The sequence below is a fragment of the Rousettus aegyptiacus genome, unplaced genomic scaffold (assembly GCF_014176215.1).
Source record: "Rousettus aegyptiacus isolate mRouAeg1 unplaced genomic scaffold, mRouAeg1.p scaffold_m13_p_14, whole genome shotgun sequence".
Classification (NCBI taxonomy): Eukaryota; Metazoa; Chordata; class Mammalia; order Chiroptera; family Pteropodidae; genus Rousettus; species Rousettus aegyptiacus.
In genome coordinates this window covers 29,614,557-29,627,857 of record NW_023416289.1, presented here as the reverse complement: position 1 = coordinate 29,627,857, position 13,301 = coordinate 29,614,557, and the positions used below count along the sequence as shown (strand labels likewise).

The 13,301-nt window shown below is 53.0% G+C and overlaps 1 protein-coding gene across 2 annotated transcripts in view; it reads right to left on the bottom strand.

The window, feature by feature from the left end:
* The window catches only part of ZNF469 (zinc finger protein 469), a 288,356-nt gene extending 275,574 nt beyond the window's left edge, over positions 1-12,782 (bottom strand). For both annotated transcript variants that reach the window (XR_001594964.2, XM_016129457.2), the window contains exon 1: positions 12,318-12,782. The gene's annotated coding sequence lies outside the window, so the exon portion shown is untranslated. The remainder of the gene's footprint in view (positions 1-12,317) is intronic.
* Positions 12,783-13,301: the final 519 nt, after the last annotated feature.

Genomic DNA, 13,301 nt, shown 5'->3' with positions numbered 1-13,301 from the left:
AAGAACCTACATTTCTAACAAGTCCCCAGGTGCTGCTTTTGCTGGCCTGGGGACCCCATTTGAGAACCCCTGCATTGTATGATAAACTACTCTTGCATTTTTAAAGCAAAAATTGTACTTCCAATATTAAAGGAGGGGTGAAGAAGTGAGGAAAATGCTTCTTTTCAGATCAAGTCTGTCAGCGCCGAGCTGATCGAGAAGGGGAGGTTCAATGGTGAGACGCCCCATTGGAAGAATGCCCAAGAGGCGGACAGGAGAATGAAAAGGCAGGTGCCAGCTTTATTGTGGGGAGCGCAGTTCTGTTGGGGGGAGCGCGGTACCGCGCGCACTTCCCCTGCTCCCCTTCTTGTGCTCCCCTTCTGTTCTCCAGAGGACCGCATGGCTCCACACACAGCAGAGCACAACAGTGGCCTTCAGCCACACATGCGTGATACAATAAGCTGAGGTACGTTTACATATCTTAGGCGCAGGTGCCCTACTGCCCTCGTGTAACATTCTAAATCCGGGGTCCTATTCCTAGCTGTGAGCCTGGACCACTGCCAAACCTGAGACCCGCCAGGACTGGGACCCACAAAGTCTAATTTAAATGCTTAGTTGGTGGTTCTCAGAATCTATTGCTGAAGGAAACATTACGGATTACATGGTGCAAGAAACATGATAAGAAAACGAGCTACCGCACATCGCACGCACCGTGCCAGACCCCGTGCAGGGGGCGCTTTTCGATGTCATCTTGTTCATTTTCCCCTTGTTCTTCCCAGGGCTGGAAGGTTAGCAGACTGCCTGAGCTGACCACGTCAGTGCCAGGGACGGCCAGGCCTGCAGGCCTCCAGAGCATCGGGCCAGGCTCTCCTTAGAGAAACAGCCACAACACATTCTGTGCAGGCTGATAACGGCCCCCAAAGACGCCAGGTGCTCATCTCCAGAGCCTGTGAATGTAATTTTACAGGGGAAAAGAACTTTGCAGGCGTGGCTGCGTTAAGGATCTTGAGATGGGGAGACTCCTGGATTATCAGACTGAACCCTAACTGTAATCAGAAGGGTCCTTAGAAAAGAAGGAAGGAGGGAGATTTGACACAGATGGACGAGGAGGAGGCCAGGTGAAGATGGAGGCAGAAACTAGAACAACGAAGCCACAAGCCCAGGAATGCCTGACGCCCCCAGGAGCCGGAAGAGGCAGGGAGGACCCTCCCCTAAAGCCTGCTCAGGAACCTCGGCTCTGCTGACACCCTGATTTCAGGTGAAACTGATTTTGGCTTCTGGCCACTACAAATGTGAGAGAATAAATTTCTACTGTTGTAACTCACCAGGTGTATATTGATACACTAGCCCTGGGAGACGCACACCCCTACTGTGGGCACCTTGTATTTCTTATTTAATCCTTACAAGAAGCCAGGGAGACAGGAGTGACCTCAGTCACCACTCCACATGGGAGGAAACATCTTTCTCTAAGCTCAGTTAAGTAACTGACCAAAGGCTAAGCTACCAATCGGCAGCAGAGGCAGGACAGCTGCTGTGTTCAGGGCATCTTCACTTTTCTGCGGCCATCAGACGCTGGACCAGAGAATAGATAGGGAGAGGCATCAGTTAGGATATGAGCAGAGGCCCAGAGGCATGAGGCCCAGAGGCATGAAACCCAGGCGCAGTATGGGGCCCCAAAAGCCATCACTCAGGGACCCAGCACTTCTCCATTCCACCATTCTCAGCATGTGATTTTGTTCTCATGCCACAAGATGGCTGCCACACCTCCAAGCATCACATACACCTTCCAGACAGAAGAAAGGAGGACAGACAAAAGGCCATTGGTGCTTGAAGCCTGGTCTGTCCCTTCTAAGCAGGAAATGCATTGCTTCCCTGGAAGCCTCACACGGTATTTTTGACCGTTATCTCATTGACCCGAGCCATCATGCGACCAGCCCTAACCGCAAGGGAGCCTAAGAACTATTTTTAACAGAGCTCATTGCCATCCCAGGCAAATAAGGATTAAATCAGAAAGGGACAGTGTGTGTCTTGGAAAGCCTGACAAATAGCTGGACGTGGAGCCCTCTATGGTTTTGACGCCAGACTCTTCTTGAGAAGAGGCTTTGCTCCATCCTCCAAGACTTACGTGGTCCACACATACGTGTCCCTAAAGGTATCCACAACATTTTTATGATTATGAAAATAATATATATTCATCGTAACAATACAGGAAAGTAAACGCATCAGCTGGAAAGCACAGTGACCACGTGAACATGCTGCGTCCCGGCTCCCCCTTTGCACTAAGATCTCGCTGACATGTGAATTAGCTTGAAACACACCCTACATGTCCCAGCGTGGCGCAGGTCGACGAGGCAGGGTGGTTAAAACAAGTTTGGCGCGGGGCGCGGGGCGCGGGGCGCGGCGGGGAGGGGGGAATAATCTGGGTCTTTACCGGGATCTGCCATTTGCTAACCCCACGATCCTGGACAGCTTTTTTGTTTTCTGGTTCCTCATCTGTAGAATGGGTACATGGGTGTCATGAAGGTTAAAAAGGGCAGGTAAATGTTCTGGGGCCCGTGGTGTTGAATCAATGTTAGTGGTGCCAGTGCAGGTCAAGGGAGGATGGCTAACCTGTGAACGGCGAGCTTCACTCACGCTTCCTGTTTGGTAGAATCGATTTTTCAAGTGTGCGAGGCTCATGTCAGCGACGACGATTCTTATCAGAAATGCACACAGCCTCCAGATACACAGGTCCCTCCACCAGAACGAGAAGTCTCTCCTCGGTTGTATATTTGTGCCCCAGTCAATATTCCTCAGTGAAACAGCAGACGGCCTGAAGCCAGGAGCCCTTTTCCAGCCACGCCCCCTCTGTCCAACCTGGTCTGCCCAGGCGGCCTGGAATATAGGCTTTATGTCCAGTTACCCAGGTGCACACTCCAAGTGAGTGTGGTCACCACTCCTCTCCCCATTTATATAGAGAGCTGGCGTGATCTGCCGGGAGCAGCTGAGTAGGGGGCCGGGGTTGGCCCAGGCTCTTGGGGAGAGGGGACACTTCCTTAGTGCCATCCTGGACAGTTAGGAGGCAGTGAGCCCACACTGCAAGAGTCCGCAGCCCCAGCATTGGGCCTGGTGTCCCTTCCCAGAAGCTCTTTCAACCTGGCAGAAACTGTTCTCACCCCAAGGAGCTTTCTCTGCTCTCTGAGGAAGATAAAACTTCACCCAGTGGCCTCAAACGGACTCTTCAAGCAAGAGCTTCTGTCTTTTTACCTATCGCTCCCTTCACCTCACACCTGCACCTGCTAGGTGTCAAATCAGTGATGCTTTAACAGAAGGGAACAATGCTCATGGTGCTGGGCCTGGAGCATGTCATAATAATAACTACTGAGCTCTTGAAACAGGCCAGAGGCTACCACAGCCCCACTTTACAGAGAAAACCAAGGCCCTAAAACAAACAGGCCCAAGGTCTTAGGTGTGCTGGTATATCCATGAGCTGGGCTTCAAATCCAGGTCCCTAACTGCCTGAACCCTGGGCTATTTCGCCCCTGGGCATCAAAGCACCTTAATTGCAGACGGTCTGCTGTGGGACCGATTCTTGACGGTTCTTATTAAAAAGAGCATCTCTCACAGCAGCCCCATAGGCAATGGGGTTGCCAGCCCCAGGGCTGCAGGTAATAATCCACTGCTAGGAGGCGTGTGGGGAAAATGGGACCGCAGGGTAAGAGGTGCCAACCTAGCCCAGGTGTCCAGAAGGCACAGGCCTTCTTGCTGGTGCTCCTAGGGGCAGAGATTCTGCTCTGAGCCCCAGTTCAGTTACTCTGTGGAGTGAGAGGGTGGAAGGAACCAGATGCTCACCCTTCCCGCGTTCCCTCACAGTCTCGCCTGTAGTCCCCGAGATCCCCTGCAGCGGCTTTCCTGGGCCTCACAGAGGGGAGAGCCAGTGAGTGGCCCACTGGCCTCTGACAGGTGCTCTCCATTTCGGCTGCACCTGCACGAGAGTGTCTTAGCTCACCTGGGACCCTCATGAATAATGCATGCAGTCTGAGCTCACCAGGAATGGACCAACCCACACAGCTTCCTTTCCTGGTTACAAGGCCTCGGAGGGCCTGTCTTCTCAACATTCAATAGCTCTGATCCCCGGTGGCTGTTTCTTTCTCCTCCTCACCTCTGATGAAAAGTTATGTTTCTTCTAGAGAAGTTACTTTAAAGTGTTTTAAAGGCCACATTATGATTCTTAGCCGAGAGCTGCAGTTCACACACTAGAACTTTTCAATGCTGGTTCACACCAAGGCAGGCAAAGGGATGTGACATGAAAAGACCCAGGACCCAAACGCAGCAGGCCAGGTGCAGGGCCATGTGATCTTGGGCAGGGCACTCCTCGGCCTGTACATCAAACTGTTTATGACATGGCCCAGGGGTCTTAAGTGCAGACTCTGTAACCTGTGTCATAACCAGCTAGGGATACCCAGTGACACTCCTAGAGCCAGCCCTGTCCCAGAACCAGGGGGTGAGAATCTCGGGGGCATAGAGGGGCTGCCAGTTTAGCTCTGCCAGAACCTAGAGGGGGCTCCTCCAAGAGTGGGCTCTGGGCCTGCAGCAGCACCACCTGGAACGCGTTAGACACAGAGACTCTCGGGCCCCACCCCAGACCTGCAGAATCAGAAAGCCATCGGTTTCTGATTTTAACTGTTTAGCTGCCATCTGTTTTAACTCGACCTCCAGGGGACTCCGATGCGCCAGCTTGAGAAGCGCTGGACTAAATGATTTCAGAAGGGGTGGTTGGACCTGCACATGAAATGTTAATCATTTCATCTGGTTTTCTTCCTTGTAGCGTTTGCGTAAATGATTAGTGAGGACAAAAGATGGATTATGAATGACGGAATTCCAGGCATTGTGGAATGGAGTTCAGGAACACTTTCACCACGGAAGGGTTTCCTTGAATCGCCTGTGTAGATGGCCACCTCTCGTGTCACTCATTCGCATCCACTCAACAAATGCATGCTAGAACCCACCATGTATCTGAGGGCGAAGTGCGAACAGGCCGATCAAGCCACCGTGCTCGGCGAGGGCGGAGAGACAGGTGCATGACACAGATGCCCAATACAGTGGGATCGAGACGACATCAAAGGGGCCGGGGAGCAGCCCTCAGATTTGTGTCCCTGGAGGGTCCCTAGGACATGACGCAGAAGCAGCAGTGTGAGTGCAGAGGTTCTTTAGAGCAGGGGTCCCCAAACTCCGGGCCATATGGGTCTGTGGCCTGTTAGGAACCGGGCCACACAGCAGGAGGTGAGCGGCAGGTGAGCAAGCGAAGCTTCATCTGCATTTGTGGCCTCAGCTCCACCTCAGATCACCTCAGCTCATCTCATAGGAGCACCAGTCGCTGGTGCCAAAAAGGTTAGGGACCACTGAGTAGATACTATCACCACTGCTCTTGTTTTACAGATGAGGAGAGTGAAGCTCAGGGCCTAAGACCCTTGTCCAACGCCACACAGCACCACGCTGGACTCCTGGGTCCATCTGTGCCCTCAGGACCCCCTCAAGCCCCTGAGCCACATCCAGTTGGAATTCTCAACGTACAAGCTCAGCACCAGGGGGAAATGCAGACCACAGGCCACAATAAACCTGGGTGCCTCACTCAGGCCTGGAGAATCAGCTTTCCCCAGATGCCCAGGGCAGAGAAAGGAGTATCCAGGAGCCTGGGGGACCTTTAAGGGAAGCTGCCCTCCCTGCCCCGGCTCCAGGACAGGCTATGCAACACCCATATCCACAGTCCCGGTGGCAGGGAGCCACCATGCCTGACCCGGCTTCTTGCTCCACTTTCTGCCTCTAAGCCAAGTAAACATCTCTCCCGCTGTTCCTGACTCCCCTCCCTGTCCTGACTTCCCACCCCTCATCCTGTCCAGACAGTGGGGGGAGGCCTCCTCACGGCAGCCGGGAGCTATGCAGTTTCTGTCCCCTGTGCCTTCCTGCATTCCACTCTGCCTCCCACCCCCCACTCTGAGCTCAGGGTCTGCAGTGGGCCAAATGACAGCCCCCAAAAGATGTATCCATGTCCTAGACATCAGAACCTGTGACTATGACCTTATTTGGGAAAAGAGTCTTTGCAAATGTGACTAAGTTAAAGGGTCACGAGATGCGATCAGCCTGGATTTAGGATGGGCCCTAAATCCAATGACTGGCGTCTTTATCAGGGAAGGACAGAGGAGATTGGGGACACAGACACAGGGAGAGGCAGAGACTGGAGTGATACGCCCCATACCAGGAACACCTGGGGCCGCCAAGAGCTGGAAGATGAAGAGCCCTCCCCTCGAGCCTTCAGAGGGAGTGTGGACCTGCCGACACCTTGGGTTCAGACTCCTGGCCTCCAGAACCAGGAAGAAATACATTTCTGTAGTTGTCAGCCCCCTAGTTTGTAGCAACTTGTAGCAGCCCCAGGAACTAAGACATCGTCCAGCATCCCTCAGGCAGGACGGGTCAGCTAAAACGCCTGCCGGGCGTTCTGGGCTCAGCATTTCAAACAGCAGCAACTAGGTGGCCGGGGAAGGGGCATCAAACATTGTGGCGGACCTTCCGCGCCTGGCAGGTTCTGGGTAAAATGTGCACGACCTTGTAACATCGATTTCCTGGCACGTGTTCGTGGATTAACAATGATTCGAGCCAGTAAAACCGGAGCTTTGTGTGGTGGAAGGTACTCATGTGTGCCCCCTCCTCCTCACCCCAAGTCCACACAGACCCTGCACACACGCCGGTTTTTATTTTTATGAACCTGTGTAACGATGTCTTCATGCTGTTCACGTTCTAAAATGGAAAAGTGAAATTATTTTCGTATTTTAGCAAATTTGCTGAAGCCGCTCGCCCAATAACTGGGCCCTGTCACCTTCCCAGGGCTTCTCTGCCCTTGTCCCCTCTTCTCCCCATCACAGCCCACGACCCAGACAGTGTGGAAGGCGCCATGCCCATATCTAAGGTGGCACGATGCCGGTAAAGGAAGGGGCCAGTCTAAAGCCACAGCTCCTCTGTAACAGAGCCCGCTCTGCCCTGATCCGCGCTGGCACGCACCAGACGGACAGGCAGCTGGAGGGCGCCTCGATGAGCGTCTCTCTGTCCCCTTCACCTTGGCCCAGCTGAGCGCGGGCCGGGCTGGGTCTCCCCACCAGAAATGACTTCATAAGCTCAGGATGGAGGGATGTGGGGAGCTTTTGCTAAGTAAGCAACTAGCCTCATTTCTTCTTAGTGAAAGCAGAGCAAAAATGCTGACGACGACGACAACAACAACAACAACAACAACAAATGTCCTCCCTCCTCCACCCCTCATCTGTCTCCAAATGATACAAAAAAATGGCGTGAAGGAACTTGGACCCTGGCGTCTGCGGGACTGTAGCCAGGTCCTGCTCCTCAGCCGATAGCCGCTCCTCAGTCATTGCACGTTTCCTGCTGCTGCCATCACAAGCCATCTAAGTTCGGTGGCCTAAAGCAACACAACTTTATCTTCTCACAGTTCTGGAGGTCAGAAGCCCGACATGGGTCTTGTGGGACTCAAGTCAAGGCGACGGCAGGGCTGCGCTTCCTCCAAAGGCTCCAGGAGAGTCTGCTCCTGCCCCTGCCGGCTCCCGGTGGCTGCCGGAGATCCCTGGCCTGTGGCCACATTGCTCTGACCACTGCCTCTGTTGTCACGTGGCCTCCTTCTCTTCTGTCTGTGCCAAATCTTTTTGTCTGTCCCTTTTATGAGGACACTATGACAACATTGGGCCCACCTGGACAATCTAGAAAGACCTCCCCATCCCAAGATCCTTAACTTAATCGAATCCGCAAAACCCTTTTGTTGCATAAGGTCACCTATGCACAGATTCTAGGGATTCTAGTGGGAACTTCTGAAGGTCACTTTTGAGCTCACCATAGTCACCCCGTCCTAAACAGGAGTCATAAACCTGCCTTCACAGGCCGAAGTGGGCAGAGGCTCCTAGAACACGTGCCTGATGTGGGCCTGGCAATGGTCAACATGGGCAGTGGAGTTGGGGGCCTGAGCTGAGCTCAGGCACTGCCACATCAAGAGCTGGTGGCTAGCAAGTGTCCACACTCCTGGCTGGTGGCGCTATCCCCACCCCAAGGCCTGCTCAGGTCAAGTGCCCGTTTCTTGGGACCAGGAGAAGCCTTGGGCTAGGCCCGCCCACTTGCCCACATGCTGCAGGGCAGGTGAGATAAATAGTGGGTGGCATTCCAAGATGACACCCATGAAGGGAAACTTTTGGTCAACCCAGATAGATATAAAGAGACTGACCATACACTCCTCTTTCTAGTCGTATTTACTGTCTGGGTTTTTTTTTTTTTTTTTTTTTTTTTTTGAGGGGAAAAAGAATCTTATCTTTCACAAGAAATGAATCAAGCAGGAGTTTGCAAACAAATAATGGAAATAAGTACAGTGACACCAAAAGAAAGTTCTAGAACTCTGGCAGCATCAGTCCAGACATCCTAATCCCTCGAGAAAGTACACAGGGTTCTTCCCGTTAGGTGACCAGTCTCATCTGTGGGAGTTTATTGCACTCAACTCACTTTCTGTTGGAGGAAAATTCCTTCGGGAGCCCCCATCTGCCAAGGATGGCTTGTTAATTATGACCAGGGGAGGTTCGGGGGGCAGGATGGGGTGGAGGGAGGACGGGCTCATAATTCTTTGCAGTGCACTGACTTCAGAGGTGTGCGGACATGTGGTGGGAGGCTGGAACCTGGCCCAAGGTGCTGGCGCCCATCCACACTGTCTCCTTCTGCGGGGACCTACTGGCCAAGACGGAAATGCATTGCGCTGGCCCAAATATCGCCAGATGTGACGAGGCAGTGGATTCTGTTTTTTAAATCCTCGATTACTCAGAGATGGCTGACCTGGGACATGACTTCCTCCTGGACTCCCTAAAACCAGCTTGCTGGGCCTGTGCCCAGACCCTGCCTGCCTGAAACTTGGCCTGGTGTGTCTCAGGGCCTGGTCAGTGCACGGCTGGGTCTGAGGATGCGCCTTTCGGTCTACATGCACACGAGCTGGTGTGAGCATTTGTCTTCTGAGTGTGCTCTGTGACTTGTCCTTTCGGACCAAATTTGCACCAGACGCCACCACATAGCATCCTCGCTGTGACTCCATTCCCCAGTCCATGGCAGGCATCACTAGTCAATCACTGAAATCCCAGCGAGGGCTCTGAGATCCTTTACAACACAGCACTTCAGGCCTTCGATACTTGCTGTCCATCTGAAGCGACACGTATTTACTAATCTTGCCTGAAATCACCATGCTTGCTTTCAAATACACACCGCACACACTGTTTTGACATTGTCTCCCCAGAGCCACTGAAAATGCCACTTTTGATGGTCAAAATTCCTCTTGTTACCCAAGCGGTGTCCTCTCCAGGAAGGAGAGGAACTGAGGTGCGTGCATAGGGGAAAGCGGGCTGGGCTGCTAATCAGCACATCTAGCTAAAGCCACCGGGGCCCTGCAAGCCACCTGTGTTTATTGGGGTGGGGGAGCAGTACAGAGTGATTTTTGTCATGACACAGAGTACAAGGCAGAAAATGGGATTGCCACGAGGAGGGGAAGTGGTCCCGCCGATGGAGCCACGGCTAATGAAGCAGAAGCTCCCAACACGTCTTTACAGTCTGTGTCGGCTCCGACAGGAAAGGCCAAGATCTTGACCAGAGACACGCCCTGCAGCGCCTGTGATGCTTAGTGAGAGAGGCCGGACAGAAAAGAACACACATGGTCTGCTTCCTTCACAGGAAATGCTCAGAACTGGAAAATGCATGGAGACAGAAGGAGGATTAGGGGTGGTCGCCAGGGGCCAAGGAGATAGGCCGACTGCTAATGGGAACTGGGATTGTTTGGGGTGATAAAAATGTCCAAAATTGATAGTAGTGAGGGTTGCACAACTCTGTAAATATACTAAAAACATAGAATTGTACTCTAAATTAGTGGGCTGTGTGGTACATAGGTTATATCTCAATAGATTTGTTGGCGCTTTTTTTTAAGACAGCATCCGAGAGGCAATGGCCTCATAGCATGATGGCCAGGCTGCCGGCAGGCTCAGAGCTTCTGGGCCAGGTGGCCTTGGCAAGAGTCTTAACTATCTGGAGGCCAAAATTCTGCAACCATAAAATGGGGCTAAGACAACTCACCCTGCAGGGCTGTGGGGGGATCTCGTGAGGATTAAAAACCACCAGAGACAACCTGGTATGCAGGAGACACAATGAACCCTGGTTTCTTGGGAGCGGGCCTGGTGATTCCTAGATGTGGAGCTAAGGGTGACTGACACCTGGGGGTTGGTGACGGAGGCCCCAACACTCCCCAGCAGCCCCTCTGCGGGGTGCTGGGGGTTGTCCCATCCCTCGCCCACCTGACAGCGGGGGCAGGACCTGCGGTTCCCATGCGGTGAGAGCATGCTCACTGCAGGGGAAAAGGGACCAGATACCCTACGCGGGCCCCTGGCATCGCATAGTAGGGGACTGGGGTGGGGTAGTGCCCCAAACTCTCACGGGGAGTGTGCAGCAAGGAGCACCTCTGCCAGGAAGTTCTCAAGGGAAGAGCTCAGGCAGCTTGGAGCGAAGAATAGAGAGATGACGCCTACCTTCCGAGGGGTTACTGTCGCTTCTAGAGCCACCTAAGGGAGGACGGGAGTGGGAGGAAAATGGCCAGCCTCAGGGGCCACGACGAGGGCATTTTTTGCACCTGAAGGCCCTCCCATGCTCGGGCTGAAGAATCAAAGACTTTTAGAGATGGGGGCCACCTGAAACACACCAGGAGGACTCTACCTAGGCCTTAGGAGTTGGAAGCAGGCCATTCCCACTTCTGGGGAGCCTTTGGACAGGTGCAGATTAGGATGCCATTTCAAGAAAAACTGAAACCACAAAATGGTGCTTTCGTCCCTGAATCTGGCAGTTTGCCTCCTTTTGGGGTCAGAGACACAAAGTGCATGCCCTGGAACACAAAACCAAGGGGACAGGATCCCGGCAGACAAATACGTAAATGGAAACACGCGGGGCCCGGCAGCAGACACACCCGCCCGTCCCGTACGTTGTTTCTCTCTTTTCAGCCTAAACCGAGACCCAAGTCTAGAAGGAGTCTCTCCTTGAAGTCCGATGCTGGGAAGACTGTGGGAGCAATCAAGAGCTGGCATTCCTGAATCTGGAAGCCCGACCCCTGGCAGGGACAAAACGGGCCAAAGCTGTAGGGCGGTCAGGAAGTCCGCGTTCTTACGCCGTCCACACTGGGGTGGGAAACCCTGCCAGTGTTTTCAACAACCAAAAAACCATCTCCGCCCTCTCTCCCCGTACAGCTCAGCGCGCGGAAGTCATGAGGCATCGCCAGCCCATGGCGGCAGCCCGCCGAGATTTTATCACGCCAGATATTTGTACAAAGTGTAAAGACTTGGGGAGAAATGGAACCTCTGAAATGCTCTTTGTTGAACTTCATCCGTTTTTCTTCCTGTTCCTCACTCAAGAATCCCTGTTAATGATCCAGGCCACCATCCTTCCTAGCTATGAAGCCCGAGCCCAGGGAGCCTACAGCAAATCCTCCCCCGTGAGTGAGGGCTTTGAGTCTGCCTGTACGGAAGACCCTTCGCAGGGAGTTTCGGGAGGTTTATGTGCGGAAAGCCTGATTGTCACTTTCGTTCATTGCCCAACTTCGTAATGGGAAACAGACATGTCAATAAGCACCAGGAAGAGATCTGCTTTGAAAAACTTGCTCAGATGAAACTCTTGTGAAGAGACCGGCACTCACGAATATTGTAAAAATGGCTTGTTATCCGTAGGGCATGTTTAAGATAGCTCACGTACAACTGCAAGCAGCCGATCCCCAATTCTGCTCCTGGTTGGTCCGGGGCTTTTGGGGGGTGACTCAGCCCTGCCTCCATGCCTGGTCAGAAAAGCCGTAATGCAATGCACATTTAGCAAAAAGTATAGCTAATCGGGTTTGTTCATGGCACATCCGAACCCGGGTGCCGAGAGATAAGCCTGTCACCAGGGATGTGTCACGAAAAGGAAAGAATAATTCAGAAACTGACAGAAAACCTTAATGAAGGAGGAAGCCTCTGATTGCGTCAGATCAAAGTCTACAGACAGATCACTATTCCCACCAAATGAATCTGCTTTTAAATCCCTGCCTTTCGGCTAGCACACATTATTTCTAATGAGAAAACCGAATGCTTTGTTTTGCTTAAAGGTGTTCCCAGACTGCCTTTGTCCCATCACTTCAAGTCAGCATGCATTAATAATAATTAATTAATAGATACGGATGGTCCTAATAGCATCGCATCCAAACTCCTAAGGAAAACACTTAATTTCCAGTGTGCCAGAGCCAGCTCCTGAGCCGGGGAGCCTGCACTTACCCTGGAGGCAGCGGTGGGTGTCTGCACGTGTCCTGCCGTGCGGCGTGTGGCAGGTCAGGTATTCATGTGTCCTCCCTCACTGCAGTGGCCCAGGTGCCCGCAGTAGCCGCAGGGCGCTGACTCTGCTCTCCTGGACTGGCTTGCGCTCAGCTGGGAAGTTTCAAGTTCCAGGCAGTCTGGGATTCCCTCTCCCCTCGTACACACTTAACCCTGCTTTTGCCTGGCTAAGAGGGATGCAAGGAAAATCAGTCTTGTGCACGCGCAGACACAGACTGGCTGTGTTCGGGGACGAAGGACCAGATTTCTGGCTTCTCTCCTGCTTTCTTCTTAATAAACTGGAGCATGTGGGGAAGATGCTTCTTTGCAAGGCTTGTTGGTTTTCTTAACCCTCTGGACTGTTTTTCCCCAGGCAGCAGAGGGCGCACCTGCTAGGGAAAATTTGGGAAGTCCTCCCACAGGTTTTGGGGTGGGGGGCAGGCACCCAATGCTGAGCTCCTTTTGGGGGTCCCTCATTCAGAGAGTTTGGGGTTCAGACCCCACTCCCAGGCTCAGGGAGGGTGGGGGCACTCAGGGAGAAGTACAGCTGGTGGATTGCAGCCCACTCCTAATTGTCTGTGGATGCTCAGCCAGTCTTGTTCCTTCCAGAGACCCAGTATCTGTGTCTGTAATGTGTAAACAGCTCCCACTGACCAACGAACTCAGGGAAGTGATTTGTGTGCCCGATGAAGGTGACGGTCGCCAAACATCTAAGCCCACCTCTCCTCTGATCCTGCACACACCCCCTGGCCCATTCTGTTGCCCATTCTGTTTGCTTACCAAGGCGTCCTTGGCTCTCATGAGCTACAGGGAAACTGAGTCATGAAAGCCTGACATGGCTGTAATTCGCCCCATGGGTATGTACTGAGCTCCCAGCATGCAGCAGGTAGAGTTCTGTGGCAGATGCTGATGGAAATGACCCCTCGCACACTTGGACATGCGCACAAA